The following is a 22523-nucleotide window of genomic DNA, read 5'->3' as shown; positions in this document are numbered from 1 at the left end:
TTCCCTGACATCACCTTGCCGTCACCTCAGCCACACCGACACTCCACAACACAGGGTGGGTCCAGTCAGCTCAGTGTAACTGGCCTGGTGTACAGGAGTGCCTGTGTAGTGGGGAGAGAAGATAGACAGTTCACACCAGCTCCCAATAAACAGGGGCATCAGTAAAACCTTAAATATTAGTCGTGCCAGTATCCATATTTATCTCAACTGGTAAAAGGCAGATTATTTTTAAAACAAAAAATTCGTACAAAAACTTTTAACTTAATGGTGAGGTACTTGCCCGGGCGATCGAAGCCACTGCCAGGTACTCGAGCCCCGTGAGGGACCGGGGGGCTTGCGGTGATTTGGCCCCTGTGCTGTCCTCCTCTTCTCATCGACAGCCTCTGGGGGGTAAACCCACGACGGAGACGCCACCGCTCCAGGTCATCGTTAACAACCTCAAGCACTCATCTGCCTGTGGACCAGACAACATAAGCAACATTCACCTGAAACACCTTGGACCACAAGGCATACAAGCATTCACCAACATATCAAACTACAGCTACTCACACAACATAATACCCAACATCTGGACGCATGGCATTGTCATCACTATCCCTAAACCCAACAAAGACCCTGGGTTACCCTCCTCACACCGCCCCATCACACTCCTCTGCACCCCCTCTAAAGTCACTGAACGACTGGTACTACAACTAGTAACACCTCACATTCCCCTAGCCCGGTCACAACATGGCTTTAGGCCACTACACTCCACAAACACCCTTCTTACAGACCTTACACAGAGAGTTTTGGATGGCATGAATTCAGCTAGGCCACCACACAGAACACTCCTAATCACACTAGACATTAGCAAAGCTTTTGATTCCATCCCCTGCCACAACCTCACAAACAAAATACTCAACACAAACATGCACAATAACACAAAAAGATGGCTGGCAAACTACTTAGCAGGCAGATGTGCACACGTTAACATTTGCCGGTCAGTCTTCTAACATCAGAAACTTCACAAACGGCATCCCCCAAGGATCTGTTTTGTCCCCTACACTCCTTAACCTATACATGCACGACATACCCACACCCCACACGCCACAGATACACATAGCTTCCTATGCAGATGATATAACACTTACATGTACGCAACAAAATGCAGACACAGCTGCACACATTATTCAACCTTACCTCAACACACTACACGAATGGTTCACCACAAACAGGCTCAAAATAGCCCCAGCCAAATCCACAGTGACCCTTCTCACAAACTGGACAGCAGAACACAGTCACATCCCACACCTCACCATAAACAACACTCCCCTACCACACACACACACACACACACCCAAAATCCTTGGTGTAACATACAATACATCAATGTCATTTAAACAACACATCACAAACATTGAAAATAAAATTACACCAAGACTCAATGCTTTGAGGTCACTTGTCCATACAACATTCGGACACAACAAGAAAACCACCACCACAGTATACAAACAATACATACGTTCAGTGATGAATTATGCAAGCCCTGCCTGAGCTTCTATCCTCACCAAAACACACTACAACACTCTACAGACCATACAGAACAAGGCCCTAAGAATAATCACAGGCTGCACAGCTACTACACCTACAGACCATCTACATCAAGAAACCAAAGTCCTCAAAGTCAAGGATCACCTACAGTAGACATGAGAGGCACCCAGTTTCTTGCTGCAGCCTCCACAAACCCACAACATCCATTATATTACATGGCAGCATATCCACCCACACCAAGGAACATCAAAACAACACCCAGCACACGATACCATACACAAATACTGTCATCTCTCCCCCCTCGCCCACCTCAGACCAGCTTCCAGAAGCATATCCACACTCAGATCACTCGCCGCTCTATTCAGTCATTTAAAGGCAACACACAGCTGCATGCACGGCCTCCTGACATCCACCCTTCTGAATCCTATCGCCCTCGTGAGGACAGGGTCCACCTGGCCAGGCTGAGATGTGGGCTTCATCCAGCCCTCTTAAGCTACCAGAAGAGGCTGGATGACTCCGTTGCTGATGCCTGCCTAGGATGCAACACAGCACCTCATACTATTAAGCACATCATGGAAGACTGCATTGCACACAATCACCTACGCCAACAACACAACATACACTCTTTGAGAGCTCTGTGGGAAAGCCCGGTCTCGGCCATGGCCTTCCTAAGGGACTCGGGGATGTTCGGCCAGACTGCCTAGGGAATAACTACTACTACTACTACTTAATGGTGAGCTTTGGATGTCATGATTTTGCTAAGAAGCCACAGTAGCTGGTTAATTACGCATCAGAAACCATTAACAGTGAGAGAATTGACTTTTGATGAATCGTAGTGTTCCTAAGCTGAAGATACTTATTGGTCATTAACTAGGATTAATTACTAAAACCCAACGTCACCCTTAAAATGTTTGATCGAGGAATAGAGAGTTCCCTAAGTCGAGTATATTGGTCTGGAGTGGTTCAGAATAATATATAAAAATGCGAAACCGCTCTTGAATGGGTAGAAAAGAAACTCTGTTGGTCATTCCACAGGAATGGTGATGTGTTTCGTGTGTTATTCTGGCAACCATCTGGCAGTTCCATTCAGCTTTGGTGAAACCTCTCTGACATAAATTGTTAATAACAGTTATTAAATATTGGTGCACTAATATGGGAATCGATTTAATACTATACTTCTTTTCCACTATGCAAAATTGCTGTGGCCCAGGGAGGTGTTTTTTTTTTTTTTTTTTTTTTTTTTTTTTAGAGAGAGAGAGAGATAATCTCACAAAAGTTACACTAGTTATCAAGGGCAGCCGTTCTCAAGCTTTCTTATCATGTACCTGTTGAGTTATCAGATCATTGACCAGCACTCTCCGTACTGAGGTACTAAATAAGGAATGGTACTGCGACACTAACTCATTACAGAATAGAAACACACTAGCTGTTGTAAAATTATTAAAATGGTACTTGTTTTGTCACACAAGGAAGCGTAAATACACCGGTACAACAATTTGCTAATTTAAGCGTAATTTTAGTTATGACAGTCAGTATTATGGTTGGGTGTGCATGGTGTGAATATCTTATGGCAACTAGTTTCTCAGTTCTCAGTATCGCCTCAAGCTTTATGCTCGAAAATTGATATACTCTATATTAATTTTTCACCAGCGCTTAAAGAACCCCCTGGAAACTCTCGCACACCTTTCATCCTCCATTCATGCTATCCCAAAAATAGTTAGGCTATATTCAATTTAAGAAATGCTTGTTGGTGACACGGATAAGGGAAATAAAGAGGAAGTAAAGGTGAGTGGTAAAGGAGATGGGGAAAGAACGACACAGTGGCAGCAGTTGGTTGAGACAGCCTGGGTTCTACTCGTTTGCTGACCATCAGGTATAAGTCGGTCCCAGCAGGTTCAGTGCGGCTCCCTGCTGTACCGGGGCCCTCGTGCTGGCTAGGAGGGGGGGGGGAGGTTACACAAAGTGGGGAGGGGATGAAAGGAGTAGAAACGATACGGGGAGGGGAGGATTAATAGGAAGAATTTGATGATGATGATGATGATAATGGCAGGAATATGATGAAGATGATGATGGCAGGAATTTGATGATGATGGCAGCGAATTGATTGACTGATGATGAATATGATGGCGGTGGATTGATTGATTGATTGATTAATTGATGATGATGATGATGATGATGATGATGATGATGATGATGATGATGATGATGATGAGGTGGAGGAGGAGGAGGTGGAGGAGGAGGAGGAGGAGGAGGAAGAGGAGAAGGAGGAGGAGGAGGAGGAACAGAAGCAGGAGCAGGAGAAAGATGAGGAGGAAGATGTGAAATGCTGGAGGACCAGGATGTTTTTCTTGCTGCTGTTATTATTACTGCTCCAGGATCGTCTGGACGCAACCCGGTGGACTGCAGGCTGAAACTGCTGTTTTCTTGTCGTCCACCGTGTTTCTTTAGGCAGATAGGAGGGAAGTAGAGGTGCGTTTATATAATCGGGAAGCGAAGCTCTCTGGTTATATCGGTGCAACCACGTGAAGGCACCTCTCTCCTTCAGCTGACAGAAACACAAGAGTCAACCTCTCATCTGCCAGTGGCCAGTGTCACTGTCCCGTCACCGCCGTACGGACTGGAGCAGGGTGAAAGATTTGAATATTGTATACCCGAGTACTAAAACGTGTGTCTGTGTTGAGGAGACAGGGTTCAGCATATGGTTTTAATTCATCCGTTTGAATAATCTTGGCTGAAGTCAATACTATACACGAGAAGTTATGGGTAAGAATCACACGAAGGAACTGTGTGTGTGTGTGTGTGTGTGTGTGTGTGTGTGTGTGTGTGTGTGTGTGTGTGTGTGTGGAGTTACTTTACGTTGTGTTGTGTTGTAATGCACTGCATTATTCCGTGTATTGTATGTGTCTTGGCGCTTTGCATATACAGTATGTGTGTTGGATGGAGGTGGGAGGGGGAGGTGATGGTTCAGTTGTATATGGAGAGTTTACCGTTTAATTCTTTTAATGTGTAATTAGGCGAGGTATGTGTTCCCGCCTCACTGAACAAAGCCATGGTATTTACTGGTTTTACTTGAAGATTCATGCGATCTGAATATATTTAACTGAATTCGGTATTATTGATGGGTATATTTGCATACAAAGTTCGTTACTTTTAAATTTAATTTAATGTTAATCTGCAGAATCAGTACTTGATAGTGAAATGGATGGAGGTCGAGAGGTAGACCAAAAAATCAGGTAGCTAAAAAAACAAACCATTTGATTCTTATGATGGTCTAGTATTTGTGAATGGTATCTGTTCTGTTTGAATCAGAATACAACAAGAAAAAAGCAAACAGGATAACCATGCCGTATTTAAGATCTGCCATGATAATTTTCAAGTAAGAAAGGAGAAGTTTATTTTGTTTTATAATGGAATAGAATTACCGGCATCTGTCGAAAGGTAAAAGAGTATATACAGGGTGGGACAAGAACCAGGGCATGTTTTATAGGTGTCATGATATTTCAAACTGTATCCTGACTGTTGACCCACCCTGTTTATGCCGGTAGGTGGATAAGGATGGGGTGAAGATTTACATTTCCGTTTGAGAGATTGCTTAATGGAAAGTGAATTGAGGTGAGACAATGGACTGCAGTTAAATCAAAGCCCCAGCAATTATAAAACACAAAGTTACCTAACACTGATTCATTTAGTCCTCATCACAATCCCTCACCACACACACCATAACCATACATTCATACTCACTCTGCCACAACCACAGTCAACCAAACAGTGAAGCTTTCACCACCTACAACCACTAAACTTTACTACCTCCACAACAGCCACAGTCAACCACAAACTGAAACACCATCGCAAGTTGCCTGACTTTACCACCACCACCATAGCCGCAAATATCACTAACTTTCTCATACTTACCAAACAACCACCACACCTTCAAGTACTTCACGCTGACAGATATTTAACTCTTGTAACCCATCCCTTTCACATGTTTCTTCCTCGTATCTCACTTTCTATATATTTTCGATATTTTTTTTTTCCAGTATAAAGTCCCATATTATAGCTTCCATTCACACGTATCTTTAGTGTTCTTCCCTATTCAGAGCAGCTAATACGACCGAGGAACAAGTGGATGGGAGAGTTTTCTTCTTTTGTTCTCTCATTTCCTCACATATGTAATCTAGTTCTTTGTCACATTTAGGTTACTGGAGTCCATAATTTCATAACAGAAAATTACACAGTCTTTATTGCACGTCTCTAATTGTTTTTTTCTCTCGATTCTTCGCTTCTCCACCCTAGCTCTTCCTCAGTTTATATACACCTTATACATTTGCCTCTCTTCCTCCTTGTTCCTCCACTCACTGCCTAATTACCCTGCGCAGTTCTTCCCTCTATGACACTTACTTCCGCCCTTCTTTCTACTCTTTTCTCTCCCTCCTCCTCCTCCCCCAGCTCCCTCACTTACTATCTCCCTGCCATACCTCACTCTCCCCCTACCCTTTTTCCTTCAAGCTCCGTTTTCACTTCTTCATCCTCATCCCTCAAACAGTAGCTAAATAATCTTTGGTCAGGAGAGGCACGCAAAGGCAATGAGACTGTCTACCGTAATGACCAGTTGGCCACTTGAAGCTCCATAAATTAGTCTCCTGTGTATCTGAGGTGCGTATAAGGTAGTGTTCGATTACCTGTATATGAATGGCCGTGGAAGCTCCGGGATACCGTTTTCTTTATGGTTCAGTTGTCACGAGCCGGAACTTAATGCTCACCTGTTGGCTGACGGTGAAGCGTGGTGTTGGTAGAAGGAAAAACTTATGAGCACACACACACACACACACACACACACACACACACACACACACACACACACACACACACACACAGAATTTTGGTGTCCCCTCTCCCTCTTTCATCACATCCACAACCAAACCTCTCCATTATAAACTGTCACTGCCAACTACCTTCTTCTCGTCACTGTCTCTCAGTTTCCTTCATTTCTTCATAGCCACTAACACCCGTCCTCTCATTCCTCCTCCACTCCTTTCCTCCTTCAGACATGCTTTCCACCTCGCCCTTCTCTTTTACTCCACACCTGTCCTTCTCTGCCACCCATCCATCCAATCTCCCTCCTACCCTACCCATCTGTCCATTAATCCATCCATCATCCAGACTTATATTATCTCTTCAGAAGCATAGGGAATCGGATCTAGGTTACTAACTCTATACAGTTAAGCCGAGTGACCAGTCTCCCCTCTCGAAGAATTACATGAGTAGTAAGCCCAAACCTTTCCTTGAATTGGTCAGAGTGGGGTCAGAGTATGATACCTAACCCACTACACCACCAGACATCCATTTGTTTGTTAAATGGTTACTACCCATCGTAGTAAGTGGTATCTTGTGTTACAGAAAACCATTTGGCCTGTCTCTTTGTCTATAGTCACCTGAAGATAGCGATATATTGAGTGAATGTATGGTGAGTGCCTCCACTTAAACTTATTACCTTACATAATTTCTCTTATCCTATCTCCTCTCTTCCTTGCGAATTTCCTCCTCTCTCCGACATTCCTATCACTCTTCTTGCCTACCCTTCCCCCTTTCCCCCCTTCCCCCTTCCTAAGGACCAGTCCAGCCCGGGGCAAGAGGCAGGCTGTGTCCATGTACGGCCAAGCAGCTGGTCTTGCCTCATAAGGTATACGTTCTGGTTCGCTGCTCGCCACACCGGTCTGCCACCTCACCACACCCAGTATCAGTAGGCCTACTAACCACACATTTTGGGCTGCCATTTTGTACGTGTTTGCCGTTAAATATCAACATTCCGTAGAAGCATACATGAACATGAAAACATAAGACTACCTTACGTAAGACAGATTAAGTAAGAACAGATGCTGTACTACGAGCCAGCCAACAGTCCGTAGATTCAGACCTTCTCCCAACTGTCACTTTTATTTTGATACATTTTCTTCCTACTGATCAAATAGTGGTCTGCGTCACGCAGTATGTTGATATATATTCGTTAATTTCAACCACACTTTCCTTGAGTCTTGGGTGGTGACTGAGAAGGTGCAGTTCTAAGAGCAAGTTGGCTGGCGCGGAATATAGGGAACATCCCATATCAGTGAGAATATGGCACTTGGGACGGACTTTATTTGGTGGTTGAGAGGTGAGGATGAAAGAGCCGGGAGGGGTGATGGTGTGTCTTGGGCTGGGGAGGAGACGGCGTGGAAGAAGGGGATGTGGGGGCGGGGAGAAAAGGGTAAGAAAACCAGGAGGGGTGCTAGAAATGAGTCTTTGGTTGGGGAGGGAGGAGGGTAGGAATGGTGTTGGGAGGGTTAGGGTGGGAAGGGGAAAATGAGAGAGCCTGGCGGGGTGCTGGAGGAGTGTTTGGAAAGGAGAGACTAGGGGCTGGGAGGGGTAAGGGTGGGGAGAGGAGAATGAGAGAACCTGGCGGGGTGCTAGAGGCGTGTCTTGGACAGGGTGGACACTAGGGGTTGTGCTGCGGGATGAGAGTGGGGAGGGGAGGGTGAGAGAGCCGAGGGGGGTAGGGGTACTGGAGGAGTAATGATGGTGTTGGGAGGGGCTAAGAATCATAGATGGAGGAGGGTGGGTGGGTGTGATAGAATGAAAGGAATAAATGGATGGAATGCTGATGGGTACAGACAATGTGAGGGTAGATGCTGCGTGAAGTTGGAAGGTCGTAGATGGAGCTGGGTTGCTGTGGGTGAGTGGGGGTGCTTGTTGAGGCTGTGGTTTGGTGGTAGAAGTAGTGGTTATTTATGGTTGCTACAGGTTGCCAATATGATGTAGAAATACCTTTTGGAGTTATTTCAATTTGTTACAGATAGCTGGAGGTGTTTTATATTTAATTCGGAGTATTTATGGACGAAAAAAAGTAGTAATGCGAGTCGGGGATGGGGGGGATGGCTGAAGGGGATGGGTAGGTTAGTGGGCGTTGGTATTCATTGCCTACGTGGGCATGTGGATAGAGACCTGAGAAGGCGAGAAGCATGATAGGGACTGTGGGAAGTAAGAGAAGGGAGAGAGAATGTGACAGAAGAGATGAGGGAGACATTGTAGCAGAGAAGAAAAGGAGAAAGATAAAATGCAAATATAATAGAAAGCTGAGAAGAAGGGAAAGGAAAGGAACAAAACAAAGGACACCTTTGATAGCTTCATCCACTCCTGCAGTATTATAAGAAGAAGGTAATACTTATCAAAGGATAAGGAACGACCTCCAAGGGTTCCACCTGGCTAAAACCTAGTCCAGATGGATGTCTAGCTCCTTGCATAATTTCGTGTTACAAAGGGGAAAACGAAATACTTCGTTGACATCCGTGGGAACCGCCTTCCCGATATAGGAGCGGGGGAGTCCCACCCTGATTAAAATCTGGTTCTGGTGAAGTTCTGCTACTGTGTAAAATTTCGTGTTCTTAGGTAAGAAACTATGACTTTGCATAACGGCTTTGGCCGGGAATCCCGGTGGCCACCTCTGGGGGTTAGCAAGGGACTCACTTTTCCTAAACCTGACCTGAGTGAAGGTCTACCATTGTGCAAAGTTTGGCTTTCCCAACACCTCCACCCCTCCCCCCCCAGTTAAGCCTGAACTCCATCCTTTAAGATTGTACGGTAACTTAATGAGTGAGTGAGTGAATAACACAGTTAGGGAGAAACACTGCATTTGGCCGCCCCTGTGGGTGCAACAAAACTGTGGAGATTAATCGAGTACTGATAAGGAGGAGGAGTACGAGGAGATAATGTCTAAAAGATGAGGAAGCGTAAAATGAAGAAGAAGAAGAAGAAGAAGAAGAAAGGATAGCGAGGAATAAAATGGAATTCAGTCAGTAATACACACACATACATGTAGGGAAGAGGAAGTTAAGAAGAAAATATACATGATGATTTACGGCCGCTCTCGTGTGGGGATATTGCGTTAGTGAATATTTATGCATTACCGTATATGTGTAGCTACCTTGGTTACACGCAGTTTGGTTTAATTTATTTCCTCGTTTTTCTCTCAGCACCTGATTTCTTTGGTATGACAACTGATCATTGTTTACACTTACACGCTCCTGATGTTCACAGTCAAAATATAGTTGCATTCAAACTCCATTTACTTAACTCGAGGCTTAAGAGTCTAGTGCCGCGTGAATGGATGCTGACCACTCTTGCATCTTTTAATTGCTTAATCTCAACCATCGCTTGTTTTACTGAAGACAGCTTGACGTTGCTTAAATATACCGAACTCGAAGTCCTTCCATTAAAGAAATATCTACGGTAAATACATTAACACACGAGCCTAGTTCTCTTTGTCTGGTTAAAGTGATATCGATACCAGGTTACGGGTTGGCAACGGGATGGACATTGGACCCTGTGGCCGGTTTTCTCGTAGGGTAAGGAGGCTTTCTTGCATCTCTTACTAAACGATTTGATTTCCAAACTACCCATTAATATTCTCTTTCTTGCTTCTTATACTTTTAATATAGACATAAATTGCATGAATAACACAAGAATATAGTAAAGGAGCAGAATCAGAAATAAACCGTTTAGGAAGACGTTGTTAGTAAGCTTCCTAATCGCACGAGAAGACCGCCCCTTGACTGTGACGGAGTATTTGTGAAAGTATTTTTTTTTTTTTTTTTACGTATCCGACTCTGGGCAAAGGCTTCAGGGCCTATTCCCAAGTCCCAGTAGTCTTCCCTTCCATTCCGCCACCCACCCAGTCTCTCCAGCCGCAGAGTCAGGAAACAGCGTGAAGGAGCACAATGATGTAAAGGAAAATTTACATGAAAACGTTTGAAGACAAGATATTTTCTTAAGGAATGCTTGCAGTTGCACTCTGGAGCGTAATGGCTTCAGAGAACAGAACACGATATTATTTAGTCACATTCAGTTCCTCAGCTGTCGTATGCAGTGATCTATGGACTCTACGCTTGACAGTTTTAAGTCACTCACAACCAGATCCCGGTGATCCACAGTTTATTGCAGTTGCTTTATTTCTTGCTTGTTACAGATCGTTGACAGCGATTCATAACATCTTGAATTTGGTTGATTTTTTTTTTCCTTGGAGTGAACAGTTTGAGGGCTTTGGCCTTTGGTTCCTTCTTCCTTGAAAAAAATAATAAACCAGTCCACTTCAGTTCAGTATACTCTGTTCCATCACTAGTTACCAAGTGAGAGTTTGAGTATCGTGTGGTTCCATGGTAAAGGATTGCAACAAAGACTGAATGGTTGATGTGTATGTCAGCATTGTTTTAACCCGTTGCCTGCAGTGGATTCTCGTGAACTACAGTAATTCTCTGGCGCTAAGTGTGATAAAGCATAAAGTTTTTAAATCACGGTAACAACGATAATTGAAATGAATTTTAAGCTTGTTGCCGCCACGAGTTTCCTTATACGAAATATAAACGTTTGACGATAACTAAAGCAAAACAGAAACTCTGTACATGGCTGCCCAAGGGTGAAATTTGAATAGGGTGACTGAGAGCACTGCAACCACGACTTTGTTGACTATCAGTATTGGGGCCTGACCTTCCACCATCTCTTTTTACCTTTCCCTCTCCCTCCCTCCATCTGCGTATCTTTCTATCTGTATTCCCATATCCTTTCCATGGCATTCGTGTCTTCCCTCTCTTCCACCCACCCCATCTCACTAGATTATTTTATTCCTCTTAGGTATAGTCTCACATTTTGATTAAGCTAAAAACAATATCCATTAACCAGTATAGCATAAGGTATTAGTCATTAAATACATTAATTCTATCGCCAGATATTGATTATGGCATGCAGGAGGACTCTGTTAGTAAAGGAGTTAACTTAGAGACGACATGATCCCAAAGCTGAATATAATCGTTTTGACGGTGGCAAGAATAAATTATGCTCCTTATACTCAAACATGATCTAGATTTTTTTTTCCTCTTACAACTTATTTCACGTAACTTTGTGGCTGAAAAAAAGATGATACTACAGCTTAGTATTCTTTTTATAACACTTCTCCGTGATTAGCTCAATATTCTAGTTTCATTCCTTTGCTAAAACTCATCATTCAAGATGGAGAGATGTCAACTTTAGGTCAATTTAGAATAAAAGGAGTATAGTTAAGATTTCTCTCGTGACCAGAGAACTGGTGAGACTCCTTAACTTTTAGACAGTGGGAACCCACTCCTAAGATAAATAACATTGTCTGATGATAGCAAGAATAATGTAATTTCATCGTCGTAAGGAAAGGGATAATGTGCCCAAGGTGAACAGTCGGCATCAAGTGTTCTGTCGCCTTTCCTTCATTCTTTCCATGCGCCCTGGAATTCAGTGTGGTCAGTCCGCAACCACTACACTGATGACTTCATTTGGCTTCAGATCATTGTTGTAAGCGTCGTTTGCCGCAGGTCCATTACAATGATCTAAGTCCGTGGAAAGAGAGGCAGGAGAGGCGACAGGACTTTTGATGTTGCCTGTACATCTGAGTGCTGACGTTATCATCATCTACCAGGTAGCAATGGGTGGTAGTCTTATGGTCATCAGATGCTAAACAGGAGGCCTTGTTAACCATTCCAGCAGCATCCAACCCTCCTCAGTGATAACAGCAGTCATATGGCCATGAATTACCTTCATTTCTCCATAAGCGCATGTATTAAGCACCGTAGCATTCTCAAAAGCGTTGATAATACTTTTAACTCATTGCTTGCTTCGGATTTTTTTGCATTGGACTGAATCGTCAGGTATTTATTAAAATCAATTTCCAAATTTTTTACAACGTTGTGAGAGTTATGAACACCTCATCCAATTCTTCACTGCCCTATTAGGCCCAGGAATAGGCTTATTCCCAAAGGCGAGAGTGACCAGTCGCCTACTGTTGGGTGCCAATATGTGAGCGGTAAACCATACTCTCCTCATAGAATTAAGTCCTTAGCGGCCACATCCTGTTGGAGCGCCTAACCCACAAGACCACTAGGCGTCTGTGGCTTTATGGTTATTACCCAACATAGTAAACGATTTTCTAAGTCATAGGAAACGAGTCATACCAGTTGATTATTATATTCCATCTTTGACTTCTCCCTGCTGAAGAAAATCGTCTGCAGAGCGTCAGAACGAACCAAGTCTGCGTATTGTACTCGAAGAGTTGATTGTATATGTTGGAAGTTATGTAGTGATGAACAGTAGTGCTGGTCCTAGTTAATCCATTGGTATCCAGACACCTTAGTGAGAAATAACGGGAAGTATATTCATAAACACATCATCTGTGCAGGAAAGAGCACACAGTAGCTTGAATGACAATGAAAGATCAAATACGATTAATGATCTTTGTGGATAGTAATGTGATCAGATCTTTGTGGACAGTAATGTGATCAGTCTTGATGCCGCAGAACACGACCCAGTTTCCAGCAAAACAGAAGTCAGTTCTTCATGATAGTGGCTGGTCATATAGTTCCAAATAAATTCCCATCCCTGTAAATGCACGTGGAAAGCGATAGGTGTAATCTAATGAGAGATCAGAAAGCCGCTGATGAGATCACTTACCAGAAGTGCATCGTTGTTCAGGTAGTCTCCAGATTATAATCCTAGCCTCACACTCACAATGGCCCCATCTTATAACACGCTGGACAAACTTATGCCTTGGTGGATGATAAACCACATCACAGCTTAATAAAATCTTATGGTGGTAGCCACAATAGGCCTTTTTCCAAGTCCTAAAAGGGTTAGTGTTTAGGTTACGAAATGTCCAACAACAGGAAAGGTGAACGTCTGATACGATACATGATCCGGTATTTTGCAGCGTTCCTCTGAAGCTTCGAGCAAAGAACAACACTTGAATCAGTTACATAACTTTTTTGTGGATCACAGCATCACACTGCACTAAATGATATTAGCGTTGTCACTTTCATTTTATTGCTGTCCACTGAAATTTCGGACCACAGTGTAATCCATGTGAATCTAGTTTCGCGTTTCTGTTTAACATAGAGAAAGTGAGTTGTACAATGAAGTACTTTACAAGTGTAATGGGCATTTTGTTGTTGCTGTTCGATTGCATCGCTGAAACTTAGAGCAGTGGAAACAAAGAAAACACATTTGTCAGAATGTGTTTACGTCGGTTGTCACGGTGCGACATTGCTACTCAGAAATTTCGTGTTACTGTTGAGAAACATATATTTTGATAAATTCCACGCCATACTGTCAGACTCCTGTATGTACTATTGCGGCCAGGAGTTGTTAGCCTCCCTCATCCAGCCAACCCGTGTATGTGGCAACGTCGCATTCACGAGCACAAGTTGCCTTCGATGCATTTCTGTCGAAAAATATCCCTTCAGCTTTGGGCTTGTACTAATGGATAAAGCAATAGTAATATTTACTCTGATGGTTTGACTCTGATAACACGAATATATAATTTATTATTTAGTAACTATTTTTTGTCATACAGTACCAAGCAAGTGACTTAAGTATGTTTCTTGGATTTCACTCCACGACTTCCTGTACCGTAGGTTTGAATCACCGAACACAAAGAGTGAGCAAGTTCTAAGCGTGTATGGTGAGCGCCTGTGAATTTTGGAGAAATGAGGTAGAGGCAGACTGGCGCAGAGAAATGCAAGGGATCAGAATCCCTAGATTCCTGTGCTCCATTGAAAACTGGCCAGTGTGAATATTTCTTGCATCAGTCACTAGAACTTGCCTTGCTTTGTGAGTCTTTTTTTTTTTTTTTTTTTTTTAAGGATTACTATCGGAGGAATAATGAATTAGGAGATAAATGCTGTTGATTTAACAAAAAGCTGTGCTTAAGAAAGTAATTTGACTCTGTCCAGAAAGGGATATCAAGTTAATGAGAAAAATACTCATGAGTTTGCCACAAATATACAGGTGCCAACCACCAGAGGAAAAAAATGCGAACCTAAGGCATTTAACAGAAATTACGCGGCCTGCCTAATAATTTGACCAAATCAACTGACGTTACCCAGAATAAAATCCATCTTTCATTTATCCTGGGATAAATAAACTTCTTCGTCATCAGCTACAGGAAAAACTCCCTGTTTAGCTCGAGCACGTTATTTACTCGTATCGCATAAAATCATGTGTATGTAGCCGGAATGAAGCTCATTATCTACGGCCTGGCAACTTCCCTGTAGAGTCCTTTTTTCTACCGACAGACTGAGTTAAGAGGTGAGATTCATCTTTCGTGTAAGCAAATCCGCCCCGCCTCTGTGTAATTCACCGGGTCGGTCAGGATCACTTGATGGTCGTGATAGTCAGCATTTTACCCTCCCGGAAGGGAGCTGAGAGCTCATATAGTCCGATCTAAGGGCAAGGCTGTGACCTTCACACACCCACACACCCGTCCCCTTGCTCAAGGGGGACAGTAACCACCCACTTCATCAGTGAAACTTTTCGCAACCTGAGCGAGGCGCGAACTCCCGTCTACCAGATGGCAAGCGAGAACGTTACCACTGCGCCAGCGAGCGGTGTGTGTGTGTGTGTGTGTGTGTGTGTGTGTGTGTGTGTGTGTGTGTGTGTGTGTGTGTGTGTGTGTGTGTGTGTGTGTGTGTGTGTGTGTGTGTGTGTGTGTGTGTGTGTGTGTGTGTGTGTGTGTGTGTGTGTGTGTGTGTGTGTGTGTGTGTGTGTGTGTGTGTGTGTGTGTGTGTGTGTGTGTGTGTGTGTGTGTGTGTGTGTGTGTGTGTGTGTGTGTGTGTGTGTGTGTGTGTGTGTGTGTGTGTGTGTGTGTGTGTGTGTGTGTGTGTGTGTGTGTGTGTGTGTGTGTGTGTGTGTGTGTGTGTGTGTGTGTGTGTGTGTGTGTGTGTGTGTGTGTGTGTGTGTGTGTGTGTGTGTGTGTGTGTGTGTGTGTGTGTGTGTTGAATTGCGAGTCATCTGACTTGTGGAGCGTGGTATGCGGGTTGGTAGGTTGGTGATTGACTGGGTGGGTGGATTGATTAGTGTAGGCTGGTGGCTTCACAGGCGGATTAGGTGGAGTGGGTGGACGAGAGGGAGGGAAAGGGTTGTTGGGCTGGTTCAGTGGGGTGGAGTGGGGTTCGTGCATTAAGTGGGGTGGGTGGTGGGGCTAATTATATGACAAGGCAAAAGACGGGTTTACGTCGTCCTATTTTTGAGACATACTATACTGAGTAAGGCTGTGGGCATGAGCGTTGATGGGTGGGTGTGTAGGTGAATGGACGGGTTGTGGGAAAACAGGCCTCTGGGAATAGGTCGAGTGAATTCGTCCGAGTTGGGATATAGATCAGTGTGCGGGAAATCGGTCCACAGGGGATACTATTCTGGAATCATGCTGAAGTAGGCATATATACTGTATATCCAGTGGGTTACAGCAGATCTATAGTGCAATACGTCTGTTGGTTAAGAAGTCTGTGTTTCAACTGCATACATCAGTGGGTGATATAACCACGTCGGATAACAGGTTAATGGGGAAAATAGGTTCATTGTGAAAAATATGTCCATGGGTATACGTCCATGTAGACTAGGAAACCTGCATCCATGGAGAGATTCAAGGTCGACGGAAAAATTGGTCCGATGGGAGAAAATGGATCAGTGGGAAAATAGGTTTACGTAGAAAAGTAGGCGTCTTTGAAAAAAAAAAAAAAAAGTCATTAAGGAAAATAGGTCCATGGGGGATTTTGCTCCGAGTGGTGAAAATGTCCGTTGAGAAAAATATTCATGGGGTGAAAATAGGTCCATGGGGGCATACACGTACTGTAAACATACATGGAGATATTTACAATACAGGTAAATGGGACTTACAATATCCAACTTTTAACAGCGACCGTTGCCTGGAATTAGGCTTACCTCTGCACACCTTGGACCAAACAACTATTAGCCAGACCTTATTACCACTTCGTCATCCAGTTATTATATTTCATAATTTATCTTCATTTAGTCATTTAGGCATAGAATGCCAACCGAAACGAAAGGAAAATCTCTGTTTAACTGTGTTGAGCACCTCATTTCTCCACCTCATTCCTTTAAAATTCACTGGCATCCACTACTCTCTCTCTCTCTCTCTCTCTCTCTCTCTCTCTCTCTCTCTCTCCTGGTAACAAATGAATGCTTCGAACTTGTTCACTCTATGTTCGCTGGTTCAGACCTACAGGAAGTCGTGGAGTGGACCCAAATATACATATATGTCACTTGCTTGGCTCTATACATACACGGGTTGGCTGGAGGAGGGTGGCTAACAACTCCTGGCCGCAATAGGTACGTCAAGAAATAGAACAAAGGTGTGTACCAGTAAGTACCATATGACTTGCAGTAGGTCTTAGCTATAGCAACTAGCGCTGTTGGTTTGATGGGATAAAACAGGAATATCGTGCCTTTTGTTAACCTAATATTATTGCATTACAACGAGGCGTTGTGGTGTAGCGCCTGGTGGTGTGACAGGGTGAGTAATTTAGAGTAGTTACTGAAACGCACCTGCATGTTTATGCGGCAACTGAGGCAACAGAGGGGGAGGTAGTATGATGGAGCAATGGGGTGTGATGTGGTGGGGTGGAGTGTGATGTGGTGTAGTGTTGTTTTGTGTGATATGGTTTAGGCTACTGTGATGTGTGGTGCTGTATGGTGTATGGTGTGGTATGGTGTGTGGTGTGGTGTGGTGTAGTGTGCTGTAGTGGTGTGGTGTCGTGGGATGTGATGTGACAGGAGGTGGTGTTTTGTGGTGCAGTGCGGTGTGTTGTGGTGTGCTGTGGTGTGGTGTGGCTGGGTTAATGGTACTGAGCCACGCTTGTTTTTATATGGTCAAGCTGGGGCAGCTGAGAGAGAGAGCGCAGTGGCTCTTGCGTTAATCTTTCCCAAATCTTCAGGCTGGCTCTGACCTGGCAGGAAATGTTATAACCCCTGCACTCTGTCAGGGTCCATCCATTACCCTCCATCACGGGTTATCAGTAAATGGATTATAGCGTGAAGGATAATCGCACCTTCCGTGTGATGACTCTGGCTTTTGGTAGCTCAGTTTGGTCGTGACCCAGCAGGGGAGTGAAGGAGGGAGGGATACTGAGCACATGATTGGAAGGTGCTGAGTGATTGGCTGTGGGTAATTTCTCCATATTGATACTGTAATTGTCATTTTAAAATTGCTCCAGTAAACAAACAAACAAAATATAGGTGGGGCGGCCACCACCCCCTCATGCAAGGTAGTGTAACCTTCATGTGACGCTACAATGAGTGACGAGCCAGATGGTTCCTGTTATCCAGGAAACCATTTGTTTTGCTGAATGGTAAACCTATAACTTGATTGACGCCTGGTGGTGTATGGGGTTAAGGTGCTCCTACCGTTTAGGGCCCGTAAGGATTAGCATATGATGGATGATTGAGGTGTAGCTACTGCTCACACAATGCTACTCAGAGATTAACGAGATCGGTCACACTTGCCTTGAATTTCGGAACTGAGTAGGGTAACCTGGGCCCCTGCGCCCCTGATGGGGCGCAAAAGGATTGGATAATATAAATAACATTGAAGTCGAACATCATGTAAAAAAAATAATAAGATATACCACGGTTCTGCAGTGAAATGTTAACCGATATGTTTGACGTGATGGACTACAATAAAAAAAATCACCATCATTACCACACCCATTAACCGACTTCCTTTTCTGCCACCATCACTACGAATGTCAGCAATCACTGACACGTCTACCTCTACCATTACCAAAACACCCTTTCATCATCACCACCTTCCTAATGACCCACCTGTAGTATAATTCCTTATCCCACCATCAACCGCCCTCACCATCTCAAACCTGTACCACCACCACGACCGTCATCATCAACGACCCCCACTTTATCACTGCATTTCACGCCACCACGACCATCATCATCAACGACCCCCACTTTATCACTGCATTTCACACCACCACGACCATCATCATCAACGACCTCCACTATCCACAACATAGCGTACCACCACCATCACAACTACCACAACACAGTACTGCTACAAAAAGCTAGTCTCCATCCCCCCGCTTCTACCACTCCATCATCAGCCATCCTACCTGCATCCCTACCATCTTTCCTGTCTTTCGGCAAGACAGTAACGCACACCTGATTCTTAATTATGCTACCTGCGTGCCTCTCCTCTTACCGCTCTGCCGGTTTTCCTGCCTGCATACCTACCTGCCCCTACCACCCTCCTTGCCTGCCTGCTTCATGAGGTAGCCAGTGACCTTGCTGGAAATGTTAATACAGGCAAAGCTGGTGCTTAGCAGCGACAGTCGTCTTTTACTATAGCATTTACATGACAGTTCTTGCATAGTACGTCTTTTTCACTTGTGCCGCTGGATATGACTGGAGAGATTGTTGATTGAGAGGGTGAAAGTGTGGGTGAGATTGCTTTCGACTATTCAGAAATCACGCTACTTTATTTCTAAGCAGCATTTACACCCCTACCACCCAACCCACCCACAGCAGTATCAAACCACCAGCCATCAACACAGTGCAGGTGGGTGGAGTGCGATGTGGTAACGGGACCTGCACTGGCCGCGGGGTGGGTAAGGTGGAAGGGAACTGAGGTGAGGGTGAATGTGATATACCCTTCCCGTCCAAGCGTTTATAATTTTTTGTCTGTTTTTGTACGTGAATGTGTAATTTTTTTCCTAGGTACAGGTCTGTGTCAATTTGTGAATTTTGTTTTCCTATCCTACCCTATATCTGTTTGATTGTCCACGGAAACATAGGGGAAAAATACACCTACATTCCTTGTGGGTCGATGTAGTACATCGCTTATCAGTCTTCGTACGAGCATCCTTGTACTTCCTACTATACAGGGATTGGTGCCTTGAATCACCCTACCCAGTATGAACTTGGAAAAAAGATTAGAATAATCTTGATATATACCATTATTGGACATATTTCAAAATATTTGTTGCATTTAGATATGCTTTTCATTGGTTTTGTTTATGTTCGATTTTTATACTGATGAACTGAACTCACCTCCCTCCAGTCTATATTCGTGGCATGTGTCAGATCATTTGTGAGCTCCCCGTCAAGGTCACATAACTGGCCCCATCATATATTCCATAAGTAAAACAAAATGTGTGGTGGAATATCAGAGACTGGCGTATTCTCAGTGTATGTGAAAAAGCACACACGTAAGTTTGATTACACAACAAACACACACGTAGGATAAAGAAGCAACATAAGAGTGCATCCACACGCTTGCTGGAACATGTGCTGGCAGCATGTAAACAACACAGTAACAAACACGTGGCAAACATGCTCGGAACAGCAGCGTTCAAATCATGTTGGGAACATCATGATAAAGTCTCAGCTGCCTCGTACAGACACACTTACCGCATCACCTTTGCTGCCAGTAATTTCAAAGCTGCATTGAAACGTGTTTGCATACATCTGTCTAAATAGCCTACTGCTGAATACATGTATCCAAACATGTTGCCAGCTGTGTTTTAAACACATGTTCGAGGACGCGTGTGGACTTACCCTGAAAGATAACGTAATCGCATATCATTTAGGGCAACAGACATGTATAGTTACCATCACACACACACACACACACACACACACACACACACACACACACACACACACACACATTAGTGACAAAAACATCTCATCATCTCTCCATTAACTGACTCTGAATCTCTCTTTCCTCACGCCCCACTGCCACCTGACTCACGGGGTGAGGCAGGCACGAGAGAGAGAGAGAGAGAGAGAGAGAGAGAGAGAGAGAGAGAGAGAGAGAGAGAGAGTACTAAATAAAGTCAAAGAAAGGATGATATAGTAGAAGGAGAAGATGGAGGTAGATGAATGGATAGAGTTAAAATTCAAGACTTCTTAAGTACTAAACATTGATACAGTATAACATCAAAATGGCCAGGAAAGTAACGCTATTGAGCAGTTAACTCTCTTGTGAATGCTTGGTTTTATTCTGGTGACTTTTTCTAATACGTTTTCTCTTGTATAACCTGAAGATACCCAGCATAGGCTACAGTTATACGGGTTGAGAAATACATGTGTACAATTGTTTACCACACACGGATCAGGCATTAGAACAGTAACTTAGTCTTATGTGATGTGGTGTGTGTTGGCTGTATTGCTGGTGGCAGTGCACGGTGAAACTATGAAGATATGTTTCTCTGAGCAGCGCTTAACAGTACAGTCAGTCCATATGTCAAGTCAGGGATTCATCATCATCATCATCATCATCATCATCATCACCATCGTCGTCATCGTCGTCGTCGTCGTCAATTATCCGTCATCACCAACCATCATCATTATTATTATCGATTATCATCATCATCATCATCCTGCCCCGTTTTCCACTTGCAGGAGAGTCCAGTGATCCAGCAAAAGGAGAAAATATGATAGTGAAAGAACTAATCAAGAGTGGGCATGTAAAGTGGTGAAACATTTTCGAGTAAAATTTCACATCTCATTATCGTTTCTGGAAAACTGTTGAAAGACTCAGGTTTGTGTTTAATAGAGGGTGGGGTTCTTTTTCATTTATTTTGTTCTGCCTTCTATTCCGTTCTCCCCTTTGGGGCTAAGATGCAAATGAATGTGTTTGAATGGATGAGTAAATGGAGAGTGAGTCGTCCTGTCTCGGCTACCTCCCTTTCCTTGGGGGAAGCAGCCTAGGTATATAGATAGATAGATAGCCTTCTATGCTTTCACGCCTTTCCTCTGTTTCCCTCAGTATTATACCTCCACTCAAACTTCTTTCTCTTTTTCGTACTTCCTTTTTCTCCCTTTTCCTGTATTCATTTTTTTTTTTTCTCTCGTGGCCATACGCTTCATAAGAAAATCCTTGTCTTGAGTCTTCTTCTTTACTCCATCCTTTTTCCTCACTTCTCTTACAGTGCTCCTCTTCCTGTCACACTTCTTATTCATCTACTTACCGTACCATGCCTTGCATCAATCATGTGATGGCGAGTACCACACCTTCACCCCGCCTTGCCTGGCCTCCTACCTCCCACTTCTGCTTCGCTCCACAGCGGGCATACGAGTATACGGTAAATAGATTGCAGCCACGCTGATGAGAGGCGGCTTGCAGTCCTAGTGGACCCAGATACGAATTCCGGGTGGGGAAGGGAACAGTTTAAGGATTTGAATTTCATAAAAGCAGAGTTTCCTGGTCTACCAGAAGACCCGCCGACATGTTGTAAAAGTACCCTCGCTAATAACAGTACACCAATCCTATATGAGACAGCCCTAGCATGTATTCAATATGGACGGTGGGTGTTAGCGCCAAAGTGGTGACATGTGGAGGTGTAGGAGGACTACTGGGCTTTGGGATAGGCAACTGCCCCAGAGAAATAGGCCCTGATGCCTTTGCCCAGAGTCGGACACATTAAAAACAAAATACATTATTTCTTACTACCGAGTTTAAAATGCCACTCCATCATTCTTAGAAAAAGAAAAAAAAAAAAAAAAACTATATCTCGCGTTAACTCAGTTTCATAAAGGATAAGTTTATTGAGATATAATCCTGGGTTGAAAACCAGTATCTGATGCGGGTGTTGACACGAGTTGAAGGTGGTGAAGGAAAAGGGATGGGAGAAGAGTGTGATGTGGTCATATTACCGGGCAACAGGAGTTGGCAGGGTAGCTAGCTGGCCGGGGAGATGAGTGGGTGCGTGGAGGTCAGGGGGTAAATACTGGACCCTGCCACTATCTATCACCACCGACCTCTGCACCGCCTCCACTGCCTTACCTGGTGGCGAAGACAGGTACAGTCAAATACAAAGATGCTTCAGTGAGACCAAAGTGCAGAATCACTATCAGAAGGAGGATCATGTGCATTTCACTACGTCATATTCGAGCGTCTTTGAATCCAGCGGAGAAAGAGAGGCAGGAGAGGCGAACGGACTTTTCTATTTGACTGTACACTCGAGATAAAGGTTTAAACCCCAAGACAAAGAAGGGGCAGCATAAGGTGTGTAAATAATCGCAAGAGCAGACCAAATGTAACCTGGTATATTTTCTTTACCGTTTCCTTCTCCAATTCCATTCTTTCTTGCTCTTCCTAGTTCTTTTTCTTCTTTTTCTGTGATCGTCTTCCA

Source organism: Coenobita brevimanus, chromosome 7 (assembly GCF_032717465.1).
Source record: "Coenobita brevimanus isolate Jiangsu-jjx chromosome 7, ASM3271746v2, whole genome shotgun sequence".
Classification (NCBI taxonomy): domain Eukaryota; kingdom Metazoa; phylum Arthropoda; class Malacostraca; order Decapoda; family Coenobitidae; genus Coenobita; species Coenobita brevimanus.
Note: the sequence above shows the minus strand (reverse complement) of the source record.